This window comes from Bison bison, unplaced genomic scaffold (assembly GCF_000754665.1).
Source record: "Bison bison bison isolate TAMUID 2011002044 unplaced genomic scaffold, Bison_UMD1.0 scf7180017864198, whole genome shotgun sequence".
NCBI classification, from domain to species: domain Eukaryota; kingdom Metazoa; phylum Chordata; class Mammalia; order Artiodactyla; family Bovidae; genus Bison; species Bison bison.
This window is the reverse complement of record NW_011494770.1, coordinates 4,345,082-4,360,924: the sequence shown is the minus strand read 5'-3', so window position 1 is coordinate 4,360,924 and position 15,843 is coordinate 4,345,082. Positions and strand designations below refer to the sequence as shown.

Below are 15,843 nucleotides of genomic sequence, written 5' to 3'. Positions count from 1 at the left end.
AGAAAGGGAGGAAGGAGGAGAAGAGAAACAGGAAAAGAAGGAGGGAGCAGAACCAAACCAAATTGGTGGTATAAGAACTAAAGCCCCCTTACCCAGGCAATGGCTGCTAGAGTTCAGTTCATGATGGGCCAGCTTCAGAGAACGTGAGGGGGAAAAGCACACATCTGCAGACTGGCGGGACCTGGAATCACAGCTCTCTGTTAGGAGGAGATGCTGCCTCAGAAAAGCACACCACAGACCTGAAAGCTGGAAGGGAAGCCTCCTCATCTCCCATGGCCTTGAGAGGAGTCATGAATATGCAAAACGCAAGTAAGCTGAGTCGTGATTTCCAGTGTCTGCATCCTAATTAGGTTTCTGGCTGGATAACATTAGACACCTTAAATTCTCCAAGCTTTGGTGTCCTTAACTGTAAATTGAGGATAATAACACAGGTATTTACCACACAAAGCTGTTGTGTGGGTTACGTGTACACCAGGCACAGGAAACTCTTAATACACGGCCATTATATGGAGCCACTATAGGAATCGTTCATCGGAAGCCCTTTGAGCAATTTATCATAAAAATGTTTTTGAAGACAATGTGAATAGATAACTCAATACCAGCTGGTGAAACTTCAGGTAAATAATTACTCATAGAAATGATGTTGAAATCAAATTATGAGGCATAGAAAGTCAACATAAGGAATGTTGACTTGATTTTTATAATCAATGGTGATCCATCCATGTCCATGAGTTTTGAGAAGTGGTGCAGCAGGATCAAAGTTCGTAAGGATAAACCTAGAATTTTTAGATGGATGAGTATCAAAAGAGACTAGAAGGTGGGAGACAAGTTAAGGAGTCATTCAAGGGACAGTGTACCCCCAAACTGATGTAGAGAGAACATGGTGGGCAATCATGGTGGAAGGGAAGCTTTTGAGATTTGGTGGACGCAGGATAATCAAAGAAAGAATTAAAAGTGATTCTGTTTCAAACTTGAATGGTTAAGACTGATGACTTGTCATTAACACGACAAATGACAAGGGGAAGAGCCACTTTTCTGGCAGTAACTTATCTTTAAACTGGAACAGACTAAACTCTGTGTTTGTATGTGTGTGTGTGTGTGTAATTGATAGCTGTCATTTTATATCTAAGCACTAAGATCAGAATCAGACTGAGAGATTTCAAGAGTCAGAATGATGAGGGATAGTTAAAGTAGAACTGTAGATGAGATTGTCAACTTAGTACAGAACGAAATGACGAGGCATCTTCGACTCAGGAAATCCATTCCTCATTATATACCCAACAGAAACACAAATCGATGTTCACCAAAAGGTCCATAATCAATATTCATAACAGCAGTATTGGTAAACCATCAACAGTAGAAAAAATAATGTGTGCTCTATATAGACAATGTATACTATACAGCAATGACAATTTAAAAATCTATAACCACATATGACAACATGGATGAACCTCACAGATTGTTAGAAGAAAGAATCCATATACAAAAGAGATAGGTTTATTCTTCTTGATGCGGTTCATATTAGGTTCACAAACGTGATAATTCAAAATAGTGAATTCTTTGGTAGGGGCAAAGGCTGAAAAGGGACTCTTGGGGTCTGCTGGAGAGCTGATAAGAGTCTCCTTCTTGATCTAAGTCTTGTTTACTCAGGCATGTTCACTTTGGTCAATGATTTTATCAAGAATGTCCAAAGAGGCCGTCTATGGGGTCGCACAGAGTCGGACACGACTGAAGCGACTTAGCAGCAGCAGTAGCAGCAGCGATCTTAACAAATTACCACAAACTCCATCCCTTAAGAACAACAGAAATTTATTCTTTCACATTTCTGGAGGCTGAAAGTTCAAACTCAAAGTGTCAGCAGAACCAGAGTCAGGCTTCCTTGGAAGCTCCAGGGCAGAAAGTGTTTCTTGCCTCTTTCACAATCCAACATTTTTGCGCATTCCTTGCCTTGTGCTACGTGTGCCTGTGGTGCCGAATTGCCCTCGCTTCTCTCCCTCATGAGAGCCTGTGTGATGGCATTCATGGCCTATCCACATGATCCAGGGTCATCTCATCTCAAAACCCTTCATCACATCTGCAATCAAATTTTCCAAATAAAGCAGCATTCACCAGTTTCATTTCGACACAGATGTTGGAGCGTAGGGGTGAGGTCATTTTTCAGCCCACCACAAGAATTATAAAGAAGCCACAGGATGAGAAAGGTGAGAGGTGAGTACAGCAAAACTAAAGGCGCTGAGTAAGAGCTGAGGAAATGGTGGGAATGAGCACAGACATTCTCCAACAAGGAAGAGGATTAACACTCACGAAGGTCTACAGGAGGGATTTTTACACTCAATAAGGAAACCTAGACATCAGACAACAACTGAAGGGGATCTGAAAGCTAAAGGCGTTTAGTTTTAGGATGGTGCACTTAAACATTAGTAGAAAGGTTAAGATTTTAAAGAGGGGAGCTAATTAGTGGAGACTGCCTTTATATTCTTGGTTAAGACAGATGGGAGGGGATCAAAGATGAAAGGGAAAAGTCAGCTTTGGAAAAAAGGAGGGATAACTTTAAAAACAAGAAAAAGGGAAGTGATACAAAACAAAGACTGAGAAATGATAAAGTAGAAGGAAGAGTACTGTGATCTTCCAATTTAGGTGATAGCCCTTTTAGGATAGAGCCAGGGTGCTGGTGGCCAATAGAGAAGACAGACCATCCAGGGACAGCAAGAACAAGCCTGCACCCCGTGGACAGCTCGTGTAACGTGCCTGAATGCAGCGCTACCTCTGCTCTCCAAAGTCAGGACGCCAGTACATTTCTTTTTTGGGAGGAATTTTTGTCACTTGTGATACTAAGAATGCTATTACAGCCAAGGAGCAGGATGTGAACCCAAGCATCATAAGAACCAAAAAATTCTATTTCTTTGCTTACTATCTACTGCCTAAAATGTAGTAAAGGAGTATTGGGTGAAAAGAGGGACGCCAAAGAACAGAGCTCAGTTTGAATCTGCTTACTGTGCATGCGTGTGTGCACAGTCCAACTCTGCTATCCTGTGGACTGTAGCCCATCAGGCTCTGGTCCATGGGATTCTCCTGCAAGAATACTGGAGAGGGTTGCCCTGCCCTCCTCCAGGGGATTCCTGACCCAGGAATCAAACTCAGGTCTCCTGCATTGCAGGCAGATTCTTTACCATCAGAACCATCAGGGAAGCCCTCTGCTCACTAACTAGAGACAAAAACCTTACCCAGACATTAAAATCTCAATCTTACAAATGCATATTCTTGGTCACAAGGAAGACTGGCCTAATGAAGAATCCTTCCTTCCTATTAAAGAGGAATTTCAAACACACAATATTTTGATGGTGGTTTGGTAATTGTTACTAAGTCATTTGTCATGTGCTCAGTCAGTTGTGTCCAATTCCTTTGCAACTGCATGGACTGCAGCCAGCCAGCCTGCTCTGTCCATGGGATTTTCCCAGCAAGAATACGGGAGTGGGTTGCCATTTCCTTCTCCAGGGGATCGTCCCCACCCAGGGATCAAACCTATACCTACTGCATCCCCTGCACTGGCAGGTGGATTCTTTACCACTAAGCCACCTGGAAAGGAAGTGTTACTAAGGCAGCCCTGTAAGGACTCTAACCCCATTCAGTCTTGAAGTGAATCTTTCACTATCAGTGCACAGACCGAGGAACGTAGATAAGTCACAGTTTTTATCTTTGATGAGTGGCAAATACTTTATCAAATGATACTTCCTGCTCACAAGTATGTCAATTCCCTACATAATTTTGCTTATTAAGTTAAGTGAAAGTCACTCAGTTGTGTCCGACTCTTTGCAACACCATGGACTATACAGTTCATGGAGTTCTCCAGGCCAGAATACTGGAGTGGTTAGCCATTCCCTTCTCCAAGGGATCTTTCCAACCCAGGGATCAAACCCAGGTTTCCTGCATTGCAGGTGGATTCTTTACCAGCTGAGCCACTAGGGAAGCCCAATTTATTAAAGAAATACAAATAGGTCCTACATCAAAAAGTATTAACTCTCCAAGTTAAAAAAGGGTCTAGTTTATAAGTTAAGAATTTATTTTTTAATGTTACAGCAATAACAATAGAGTTGGCCAATGATCCATAAAGAGTATGCTATATAAGAAAAGCATGAGTCAAAATTAAATCTAAGGTTATTGATGTGACAGGCCTTATGGCATCTTATAAGCAGAAACGGAAAATGAGGCTGCTTTGATGGTTAAAATGTCTATGTCACCACTGAAAACTGTTTTTCTCCTTGAAATTATTCTATTTCCTGAAGCTATATTGGGTTTAAGGGTCTATAATCACAAATTTAGATCTCTGTAAACTCATTGTAGGTACTAAATTTCAGTCCTGAAGTAATCCATCTGTTTTCATTACAGGCTGAAAGAGCTATTCAGAAAAATGTGAACAGCCTTTTTTAGAGTTTAGTTTTTATGGTGGTTTCAGTACATGCCATTTTTTTAGGTCTCTCATATTTAATTTTAATTAAATCTTCATAGCTGTCTGCATTTATGCTTCAGTGAAGTTCCCAAGCACACAGCATTGCCCTCTGTCACTCTAAGACTCCTTGCCCATCAGATTAATTGGCACTGGCATTAAGTTGTGTAACTTTACAAGAGTCCATTTATGATCATTTTTGAAAAAAATCTGATTGTTCCTCACAGATATGCATCCTGAGTGACATCCTCTTCCTAATTATTTTATACCTTTATGACTTTTTCACACAGAGACAAGAGACAATGGCCAAAGAACACCTGAACATTATCTTACATGGTTCTAAAGCAAAAATGACTGTGGCGATGTCATTCTCATTTGAGGTTGTTCTGATTCAGAGGAGGTATGTCTCACTCTGTGGAGGGCAATACCTGTAGGATATGTGTGCTGATCTAGATAAATAACAATAGTGATTGAAGCAGTGCAACGCAGGGATGCAATCAACAGAATTCAGACTATGGAAAATTCTACAGGGAAAATGACCTGGTTTCCTCAACAGAAACATTACAGGAGGTGAGGCAGAGTGATGGAGGGAAAAATTAGATATTAAAAGAGACTTAAGGGATATTATTCATTGCAACATGGGGACCTTATTTGGATTCTAACTAAAATGAATCTTAAAAAAATCACGACACATAGGAGACAATTTGACAACTGACAGGATAATTGATGATATTAAGAAATTATTTTAGGTGTGATAAGGGCCTCTGGTAGGAGCATGGTAATTTAATCCTATATTGCAAAAAGAAAAAAGAAAGTTAACTGCTAATGTATGCATTTTCTTTTTTTACATATGTATTCATATGTATTTTTACATATGCATTTTACATATGTATTCATTATATATTTTTACATATGTACTTTTAAATATGTGTTTTTATATATGTATATATGTACATACATATGTGCACTGATAATATGAATTCATACATATTTTTACATATGTATTTTTTTCTTTTTTTAACGAATATGTGAAAAAGTGCTAGTCGCTAAGTCATGTCTGACTCTTTGCAACCTGATGGACTATAGCCCACCAGGCTCCTCTGTCCAAGGAATTCTCCAGCTAAGAATACTGAAGATCCCCTGGAGAAGGAAATGGCAACCCACCCCAGTACTCTTGCCTGGAAAATCCCATGGAAGGAAGAGCCTGGTAGGCTATAGCCCACGGGGTCGCAAAGAGTTGGACATGACTGAGTGACTTCACTTTCACTTTTGTAAGTACATACATATATGCATTGACATATGTATTCATATATATTTTACATATGTATTTTCTTCTTCTTTTAACAAATATGTGAAAAAATGTTAGTCATTAAGTCATGTCCGACTCTGAGACCCCATGAACTGTAGCCCACCAGGCTTCTCTGTCCACAGAATTCTCCAGGTAAGAATACTGGAGTGGGTTGCCACTCCCTTCTCCAGGGAATCGTCCCAACCCGGGGATGGAACTCCAGTCTCCTGCACTGCAGACAGATTCTTTATTTTCTGGACCCCCCAGGGAAGCCCATCAGAGAGTGTTATTCCTCAGCAATAAGAAATTTAATTGCAATCAATAAATACTGTACTGTTCCTGCTGTAGAAAGAACATAGGCAGTAAGATGAAAACAGCTCAGCTTAGACAGCACTTGTTTGGCAGAAGTAGTGACTCAGCCCAGTAAGCTGGCCAGTTTGAGAAGGTTTTTCCTTCTTGCATATAAGGCTATCGTGTCTTGTACTCATAAACCCAACTGGATCTAAGAAAACTGGGTGAGTGCCCAGGAGCTCCACAGGGCTCCAGATTCTTAAAGTGCACACAAATGGAAATGTCCCTGAATCAGGATTCTTCTAGAATGTCTCTAAATGATGTCAAACTGTTGCTTTCTTTGTACACTGTCAAAGTCACTCCCAACACCTAATGAGGAATCAGCATCTAGTCAAAATGTGTACTATTTCAATTCAAATTTACTTTGTTCTTCCTCTAAGAGTATCTAATTCTCTTCACACAACAGATGTGTAAATAAGATACTGCCAGTAATGATTTCACTCTGCAGCTTACATGCCGACATTCCATTACAGTACATACAACAATTCATTTTGGGTTTTCTTTAAAACAATTTACTAGAGAGAAGGAGCAGAGTTGAAACTATTCATTGTTAAATAACCCTTTTATTGCTGTCAGATTAGGTGGTTGACCTTAACTGATTGTCATGAAATAGTCTGGGTCCTTTTTTTTTCCTTCTCACTAAGGCTAAGACAGAGGATGAGATGGTTGGATGGTATCATTGACTCAATGGACATGAGTTGAAACAAACTCTGGGAGATAGTGAAGGAAGAGAAGCCTGGTGTGCTGCAGTCCATGGGGTTGCAAAGAGTCAGACACGACTGAGCGACTGAACAACAAAAACAAAGTTAAATCTGTCAGTCTCAGGAGTTCACTTACTCTCTAGGAAAGTTATGGTTGGTTTGTTTTAATGCAACAGATTTGTGGGATGATAAAAAAAATGTCACTGAAAAGAAGAGCTGTCAGTACAGCTCAAAGGCCAGCCACACTAGGATGAAGACACGGAATGAAAGCCAGCTTCAGCAGCCCTGCAGTGGGGAAAATGGGAAATGCCTCTTCCACAGACACAGTGGTAAAGTCGGGGGAGGACATGATGGGCAGCCCCTTCCAGCATTACCCCCTAGGTTACACCCTCCTTCCAGCCTTCCAATAGCTTCTTATCACCCTGCATTGGAGGATCGGGCTTCTTGAACTTGTTCCAATCCCAGTCATCACAGCACCCTGGAAATGCCCCCCCCTTTCTCTGCACCCACACTTCCTTATTTTAACAAGCTTTGATTATTCTGTGCAAGAGACATGAAGAGGTCAGAGAAAACAGTACCAGCCCTTCAAGTGCATGTGAGCTGCACAAGTCCCAGGTCAAACGAAACAGATGTAAATGTCCCACAGACGCACAGAAGGAGGAGTGGTTACTGCTGATGGGGGTCTCAGGACAGGCATTGCAGGGGCAACAGCTTTGAGGTCAGCCTTGAGAAACAGCAGTGTTTCAGTAAACAGAGACTAGAGGGAAGGCCATTTCTGGCTGCTCTGTGATTGCATAATACAGGAGTTTCTCTCCACCAGAAAAATTGCCCCACCGCCTAGGAATGGACGTGGGCACAGCCTCCCACTGACAGGGGAAAGGATTATCACTCCACCTATCTGGTCTCCCTGTGGGAAGTTTACAGACAGTAAAATAAATTGCATAATTAATGGGTTTTTTTTTTCCTGGAATTCTTTTCAATAAAAACTTTTCTTACCAGGAAGAGAGAGATTTCATTTTGCCTGTGCCCTTACACACTCTAAGCTATGTTATGAAATATGTCTCCTTCCCTTACATGCCACTAGGATGCCTGTGTTACCCTCTCCCCTACTCCTTGGTCCAAGGTGAGTTTCACTCCCTTGCCTTTCCATAGCTCCCTCTGTTCACAATCCGACAGCTTCTGTCTATGCATGAGAAGGTAGGTGATGCCTACAAGTTGAACAGAAAACGCTGGTAACGAGTGACATTTAATGCATGTTGCTGAAGCAGAAGAGACAAACAGGAAGAGTTTTCCAGGTGGTGCTCTGGCTAAAAGATAAGCCCACCAAACATCATCACAGCCATGGAGAGTATTCAGAGGTAGTGAGGAGCACAGAAAGTATATTTGCTAAAAAGCATTAACAGAATTAACTTGCTTCAAGGAGAGCTATATATACCTCCCAAAGTCTCAGCATTTTTTTCTATGTGCATATTAATAACCAGAAACAGAAAGACCTAAAGAACTGAAGTCACGGTGAACAGAGTCCAGGCAGTATATGCATCTATTCTTGGAGCATCTGCTATTGGACTCAGAGTAACCTGTAGCCATGTCAGCTCTGACACACCAGGTACCAGTTCAGCCCATTAAATCTCTGCTATGAGCGAGGCCCAGGGATACAAAAGTCAGACACACACACACAGAGTTGTCCTCAGAAAGCTGATGTTCTAGTGTGGGGACAATCAAATAATCATACAAAAGCAAATGCAAATGGTAACACATAGGGTGTTTGGAAAGGATGCTTTTGAACTGTGGTGTTGGAGAGTCCCCTGAACTGCAAGGAGATCAAACCAGCCCATCCTAAAGGAAATCCACCTTGAATATCCATTAGAAGGACTGATGCTGAAGCTGAAGCTCCAATACTTTGGCCACCTGATGCGAAGAGCCAACTCATTGGAAAAGATCCTGATGCTAAGAAAGATTGAAGGCAGGAGGAGAACGGGACAACAGAGGATGAATTGATTAGATGACATCACCAACTCAATGCACATGAATCTGAGCAAACTTCAGGAAATAGGGAAAGACAGGGGAGACTTCACAATCCATGGGGTTGCGAAGAGTTGGACACAATTTAGCGACTGAACAACACAAACAGAGAGAGCTAATTAATTGGTGGGGCTCCCCTGACAGAGTGATGGAATCTGAAGGAGAAGCAGAAATACAGGGAGACCAAAAATAAATGTGGCCTATCAGTAGTGAGAACCAACCAGGAATTATAAGCAGCCAGGCTCCCCCTGACCCCGCCCCGCTCAGGTCTGCCCAAGTCTGCACTTCATTTGTGCAGCCCTCGGCCTAAAACCCCCCATTCCCCCACCAGTTTCCTCATCCATCACTTAAGAACAGCAGTCCCTGTCACAGAGAAGGCTGAGCAACCATAAGCCCTCAACGACCATTAGCCATTATTACAGAGCCATGGACTGGGAGGGAACTTCACACCCTATTCCTACCACGGAGAACTGTCTGCAGCTTATACATAGGTTCCTGCCCTTTTCCTATCTGATAAGCAGAAGCCATAAAATCCATAAAATGAGTTTCCTTCTTCTCAATAGACTCTTGCTGCCTTGACAAAATCTGTAGTAAAGAACATCTTCAAGAGAGGCCCTGGCCCATATGGAAACAATCTGACAGTTGCAGTTAGTATTGGGGGTCTGAAGGAGGCGAATGAGGGCTATTTACTGCAGAGCCCTCAGAAGGTGCTGGAATGGGCAGCTGAGTTCACATCCTGGTTTGCTTCAAACAACCCCAGGGGATGTCTTCCAGCCCAGTGTAATTTCTGGTACAGCACCCTTCAGTCCCTCAGCCTGAGCCATGGATCCTGTCCCACTGTGTGGTCACCTTCCATAGGCAGTGCCGGCAGGGAGCCCGCAAGCTGTCAAAAACCTCAGGAACTACCACCCCCCACATCCCATCAGGTTTGGCCCTGGGGCTTTCACTAGATGAAGACCTCAGCCCTGAATGTTCAAATGATTTTCAGACGTGAGCTGCTTTTCCAAATCTCTCAGGCCAAAATAATAGAGGTAACTATAAAAACGGGATGGAGTAGAATCAGGCAGTTTCTGAACTCATAGCCCCTTGCTACTCCCAATGAACTTAATTTCGTTTGTTGGGATTTTTCTCCTTTTCTTTGGTGATTGTCTGCATTATTGTCTGCATTTACATGTGTGTGCATGCGCGCACACATGTAACTGTGTGTGTGTGTGTGTGTGTGTGTGTGTGTGTGTGTGTGTGTGCGCGCGCGCGCATGCGCACGTGCGTTTCCTTCTTTTGACCTGGCCTCCCTTTCCCTCACAGATCAGTCAGTAAATCATCTGCCCGAAATGCAGGAGACCTATGGTTGATTCCTGGGTCAGGAAGATCACCTGGAGAAGGAAATGGCAACCCACTCCAGTATTCTTGCCTGGAGAAGCCCATGGACAGACGAGCCTGGCAGGGTACAGTTCATAGGGTCGCAAGAGTCTGAGAGGTCTTAGCAACTAAACCACCATTTCACTCTAATCTTGGTTTTTCTTTTCTGGAATCTGCATCTTCCTCCAAGAGCTTACGTTTGTCCTCTCGTGTTTCTACTGTTTACTTATCATTTCTACTGAAAATGCCTATGCCAGGGTCAAGTTTCTTTTAGACATCAACAAGCCAGAGCTGATTTTACAACAGACCACGTGTCCCCTGGGTCTGGGACTAAAAGTCCCAATGGTCTTTGGGAACTAGTTTAAACCAGGCAGACAAATCTGAAAGACCATATTCTCCCCAGTTATTTCTACTCCCATGTGATTTCAGAGCAAGGTTGAGACAATGGGGGAAAAGAAAAAAAAAATTACCTGAAATTACACCACCCATAATCACACCACTATTAACCCAGATGCTATTTTTACTATGATTCCTGAATTAGTTTTTATGTTAGCTTGCTTTTAGAAAAACTATGACACAAATTATTTTCTTAAACTGCCCAGGTCTTCCTTTTGCACCACTGTAAAAAACAATACAGGCTTGTAAAATGGTATGTGCAGCCTGAATAACAAAGGAGCGATTATCTGCCATTTATTTGGATCCACTCACTCTGAAGAAGATGTACATTTTTTCCTTTTCCTAGAAATGTAGGTTAAATTAATGGCAAATTTTTTTCACTTCTGGAGCCACTATTTACTTCTCATGTTGAATTCCCAGTAACTCTCATCATGTCTCATTAAAATACATGCACTTCCTTTTCTATCAGTAAGACTGCCTTGGTTAAAACTAAACATACTATCAACATGATCCCCACAATGTGACTCTCTTGACTAAATTCATTAAACAATAAAACTATATCCAGGTGAGTGATAAAAATTTAAATGTGTCAGCTCTCAAAAACATATCCAGTCCTCACCATCAAAGAAGTAAAACACTATGCACATTAAAATGATCTAATTAAAACTTACCACACAGAGGAATTAAGCACTTTGGTAAATTTGTTTCTTGGCTTTTCCGTATAAAATTATTACATGTACACACATACATACATGCACTACCCATATAGTATGGCAGCAAAGCTGCAATTATTCTACATATAATGTTCCAATAATAACTACTTCTGCTAAGGTTACACTTAAGAAAGCTTGAGTCTGATGTTCATAATTTGCTGTTGAATCAAGATGTTAAAAGTCTGTGTTCAAACATGTACAAAAACACTAAAGTTAACAGTACTTAATGGTGAGAAACTTGGAAGTTTCTCCACTAACACCAGGAACTGGGCAAGAATGTCTCTCCCCATCACTCTTTTCTATCACTGGACTAGAAGTCCTAGCTAATGCAAAAAGACAAGAAAAGGAAATAAAAGGCATACTTCTGGGAAGGGAGAAATAAATCTGTCTTCACAGATGACATAATTATCTATGTGAAACATCTGAAAGATTCAACAAAAAACTATTAGAACTTACAAGTCATTATAGCAAAGTTGCACGATTCAGGCTTAATACACAAAAGTTAATCACTATCCTATTTACCAGCAATGAACAAGGGGAATTTAAAATTAAAAAGAGAATGCTATTTACATTAGAAACCTACACATGAAATACACGTACTTCTAACAAAATACGTAAAATACCTATATGAGAAAAACTACAAATCTCTGATGAAACTCAACAAAGAACCAAAGAATAGAGAGATATTCCATTCCATATGTATGGACAGGAAAACTCAGTATTGTCAAGATGTCAGTTCTTTCCAACTTAATCTGTACTGTATGGCATTGCAAACTATACTCAATATTTTTTAATAATCTATAAGGGAAAGAATCTGAAAATTACACATATATACATGTGTATATATATATACATGTATATATGTATAACTGAATTACTTTGCTGTATTCTTGAAACTAACACAACACTGTAAACCAACTACACTTCAATACAAAGCAATTAAAATGACAACAACAGATAGCATTTTGCAGCTATTAGAATGGCTAAAATTCAAAACATTGACAACCTCAAATGCTGGTGAGGATTTAGAGCAACCAGAACTCTCATTCATTGTTAGTGAAAATGCAAACTGGTACTTTGGAAGAAGTTTCACGGTTCACAAAAAATTAAAGATACTCTAGAGACATGATTCAGCCATCATGCTTAGTGATTACCAAAAGGAGCTGAAAATTTATGTCCACACAAAAGCCTGTATATGGATATCAATAACAGTTTCATTCATAATTGCCAAAACTTGGAAGCAATCAAGATATCTTTCAGTAGGTGAACAAATAAACTGGGGTACATCCAGACAATGGAATATTACTCAGCATCAAAAAATGGGCTATGGAGCCATGAAAAGATATGGAAGGGCCTTAAATGCCTATTACTAGTAAAATAAAGACATTTTGAAAAGGCTTTACATACTGCATGATTCCAGCTATATGACGTTCCAGAAATGGAAAAATTAAGGAGACAGTAAAAGGGTCAGTGGTTGCCAGGAGTCAGGGAGGGGACAGGGATGAACACGCAGAGCACAGAGGATTTTTAGGCACTGAAACTGCTCTGCATGATACTATACAGGGGGAAATATGTCATTATATTTGTCTCAAAACCCACAGAATGTACAACACCGGGAGTGAACCCTAATGGACTTTGAGTGATGGTTATCAATGTAGGTTCATCAGTGGTAACAAATGAACCACTCTGGTGGGGGATTGTGATTTGCGGGGCGGGGGGGTGGCATGTGTATTATCCTTTGTGACAGCAGAGGGGACATGGGAAATCTCTGTACCTCTTGCTCTACTTTGCTGTGAATCTAAAACAACTCCACAAAACAGAGACTATTAAAAAAGGAATCCTAGAACCTACTCCCTCCATCCCTGTGCTCATGAGTTGGACCATAAAGAAGGCTGAGCATCCGAGGATTGATGCTTTCAAACTGTGGTGTTGGAGAAGACTCTTGAGAGTCCCTTGGACTGAAAGGAGATCACACCAGTCAATCCTAAAAGAAATCAACCCTGAATATTCATCGGAAGGACTGATGCTGAAGCTGAAATGCCAATACTTTGGCCACCTGATGCAAAGAGCCGACTCATTAGAAAAGACCCTCATGTCGGGAAAGATTGAAGGCAGGAGAAGGGGGATGACAGAGGACGAGATGGTTGGCTGGCATCACCTACTCAATGCACGTGAGTTTGAGCAAACCCTAGGAGATGGTGAAGGACGGGGAAGCCTGGCATGCTGCAGTCCATGGGGTCACAAAGAGTTGGACACGACTGAGTGATTGAACAAAACAAACAAATGACGTTAGACTTTATAAAAAGGGTTCCTTTCGCAGGAGCCATGGAGCTCCCATGCATCCTGAGATTGTGCTGGAACGTGAAGCAAGTCCCTGGCACCATAGTGTGGAATTGATCATTCCACTCTAGGAGCTGAAAGTGGCTCCCGTGGATGCCACCTGCCCCAGTGTGCACTAGCATCCACATACTGCACAGCCCTCACCCACCCCACAGCTGGGAATCCTGCTCGGATGTGGGGCAGTTACAAGGCCTCATCATTTAAACATGAGTCATAGTCTTGGCTTCAGGTTGCAATCACCTAGAAGCTTCCAAAAACAGCCTGAGAACTTGCTCCAGAGATGCTGATTTACTCACTGTGGGGTGTGGTATGGGCATTGGGACTTTTAGAATCAGGTGATTCTAATTTTCAGCAGGGCTAAAAACCACCAATTTGGAAGCTGATTTAAAGATGCTCACTCATCCATCAACCATGCAACTTGCCTGGAAGCAAAGCATAGACTGCTTATTTCAGCATTTGGACCCATGATTGTGCTCCTTAGAAATGCTGGCAACAAATACTCATTTGCATACTAATGAAAATAACTGGCTTTTATAATGAAGACGAGTAGAAGCAGTGTTTGGATGGAACTCAATTTTTCCTGTTCAGAATGCTGACAGGGCAGCAGCTGGCATACACTTGGCAGTTATTAAATGTTTTTATTTTTTGAGCAATTTAGTTTTAATTGGAGCTTTTGCATCTGTTATGTATACTGTTTAGAAAAGTTTCTTTAAACTAGTTGAATAATAACTACTTTGCCCTTTTCCTGTATCAAATTATTAAAAATGGAAGAAACATAATTATAATCATGTAATTCACCAATATACACATTTGGGGGAAGAAAACAAGTTCCCGGCCATTTTCAACTTCCTATCCTCAAAACATGAACACATCTTTCAATAGTGAAATAACACTGATATGCTCTAGAAAAGATGTTTTATCCAGGCACACAAAGAAAGGGTTAAAGCAAAGATTCGCCAGCTCTCTGCCTGTGACTGCTATGGGGTGGGAGGGAAGAAGGGGAAACTCTACCTCTAAATGGATCTTTCTTCCCCTTTTCTGAGCTGGGAGACAGACCATGACCCCCAGCACACCTACACTACCAACAAGAAAATCACAACAACCTGTTCACTTTTCTACAGGTATTCAGCAGGTTTCTACTGATTATTTCTTCAATGCTTTCCAGCTACATCCAGAGAAAAAGGGAGCACATGTGCATGCACAAACACACATAGACACACACATGGAAAAGGGTGAAATCTGTGTATGTTATTTTGCAATATTTTCAGAGAAGGCATGTATCATGTGTTCTTTTTTGAGGCAGATAATTCAATCTAGATAATTTCAAGGACAGTCAGTGTGATTCAGTGATTTCTTAGTCACCTTGCAAGTTGATAAGGTGAAATCAATCAGGTTGATTTCTAAAGTTTTCTTCTCGTTAAAACCTGGATTGACTCTGGGAAGTCTGCTTATGGGACTCAAGTTTGTAGGGGATCAGCGGGCTGCTATAAAGAACACAGCCTGGAAGCAGGGCAGGTAAGAAACAGAGAAATAAGCCAGGAGGTAAGTGCCTAAGTCCAGGTATGAGAGGAGGATGTTATTACAACCTAGGGAGGTGGCAATAATGATGGAAAGATACAAATAGGTTTCAGACACATTTTGAAGAATCACTGATACTTAAAATGATTTAATATCTAAATTATTTTTATCTTCAAATTATGCTAAGTAAACAAAAAATAATACATGGGATGCAGAAAATCAAAGTATGCTATCATTTTCTGTAAAAAAAATGCATTTCCTTGCTTATGTATTAACAAATGTACCTACAGGATTCAGAAGAAATGAATATTATCAGTTGCATCTGTAGAGAACAATTAGGCGGTAGTGAAACAATAGAGGGTGACTGTTCTTTGTATATACTTTTGTGTCATGTATGGATGTGAGAGTTGGACTGTGAAGAAGGCCGAGTGCTGAAGAATTGATGCTTTTGAACTGTGGTGTTGGAGAAGACTCTTGAGAGTCCCTTGGACTGCAAGGAGATCCAACCAGTCCATTCTGAAGGAGATCAGCCCTGGGATTTCTTTGGAGGGAATGATGCTGAAGCTGAAACTCCAGTACTTTGGCCACCTCATGAGAAGAGTTGACTCATTGGAAAAGACTCTGGTGCTAGGAGGGAGTTGGGGGGCAGGGAAGAGAAGGGGGACGACAGGAGGATGGAGATGGGCTGGATGGCATCACTGACTCGATGGA

The 15,843-nt window shown here is 41.3% G+C and overlaps 1 protein-coding gene across 1 annotated transcript in view; it reads right to left on the bottom strand.

The window, feature by feature from the left end:
- Window positions 1-15,843, bottom strand: part of MAP3K5 (mitogen-activated protein kinase kinase kinase 5) — a 231,453-nt gene that overhangs the window by 176,391 nt on the left and 39,219 nt on the right. The window lies entirely within an intron of this gene.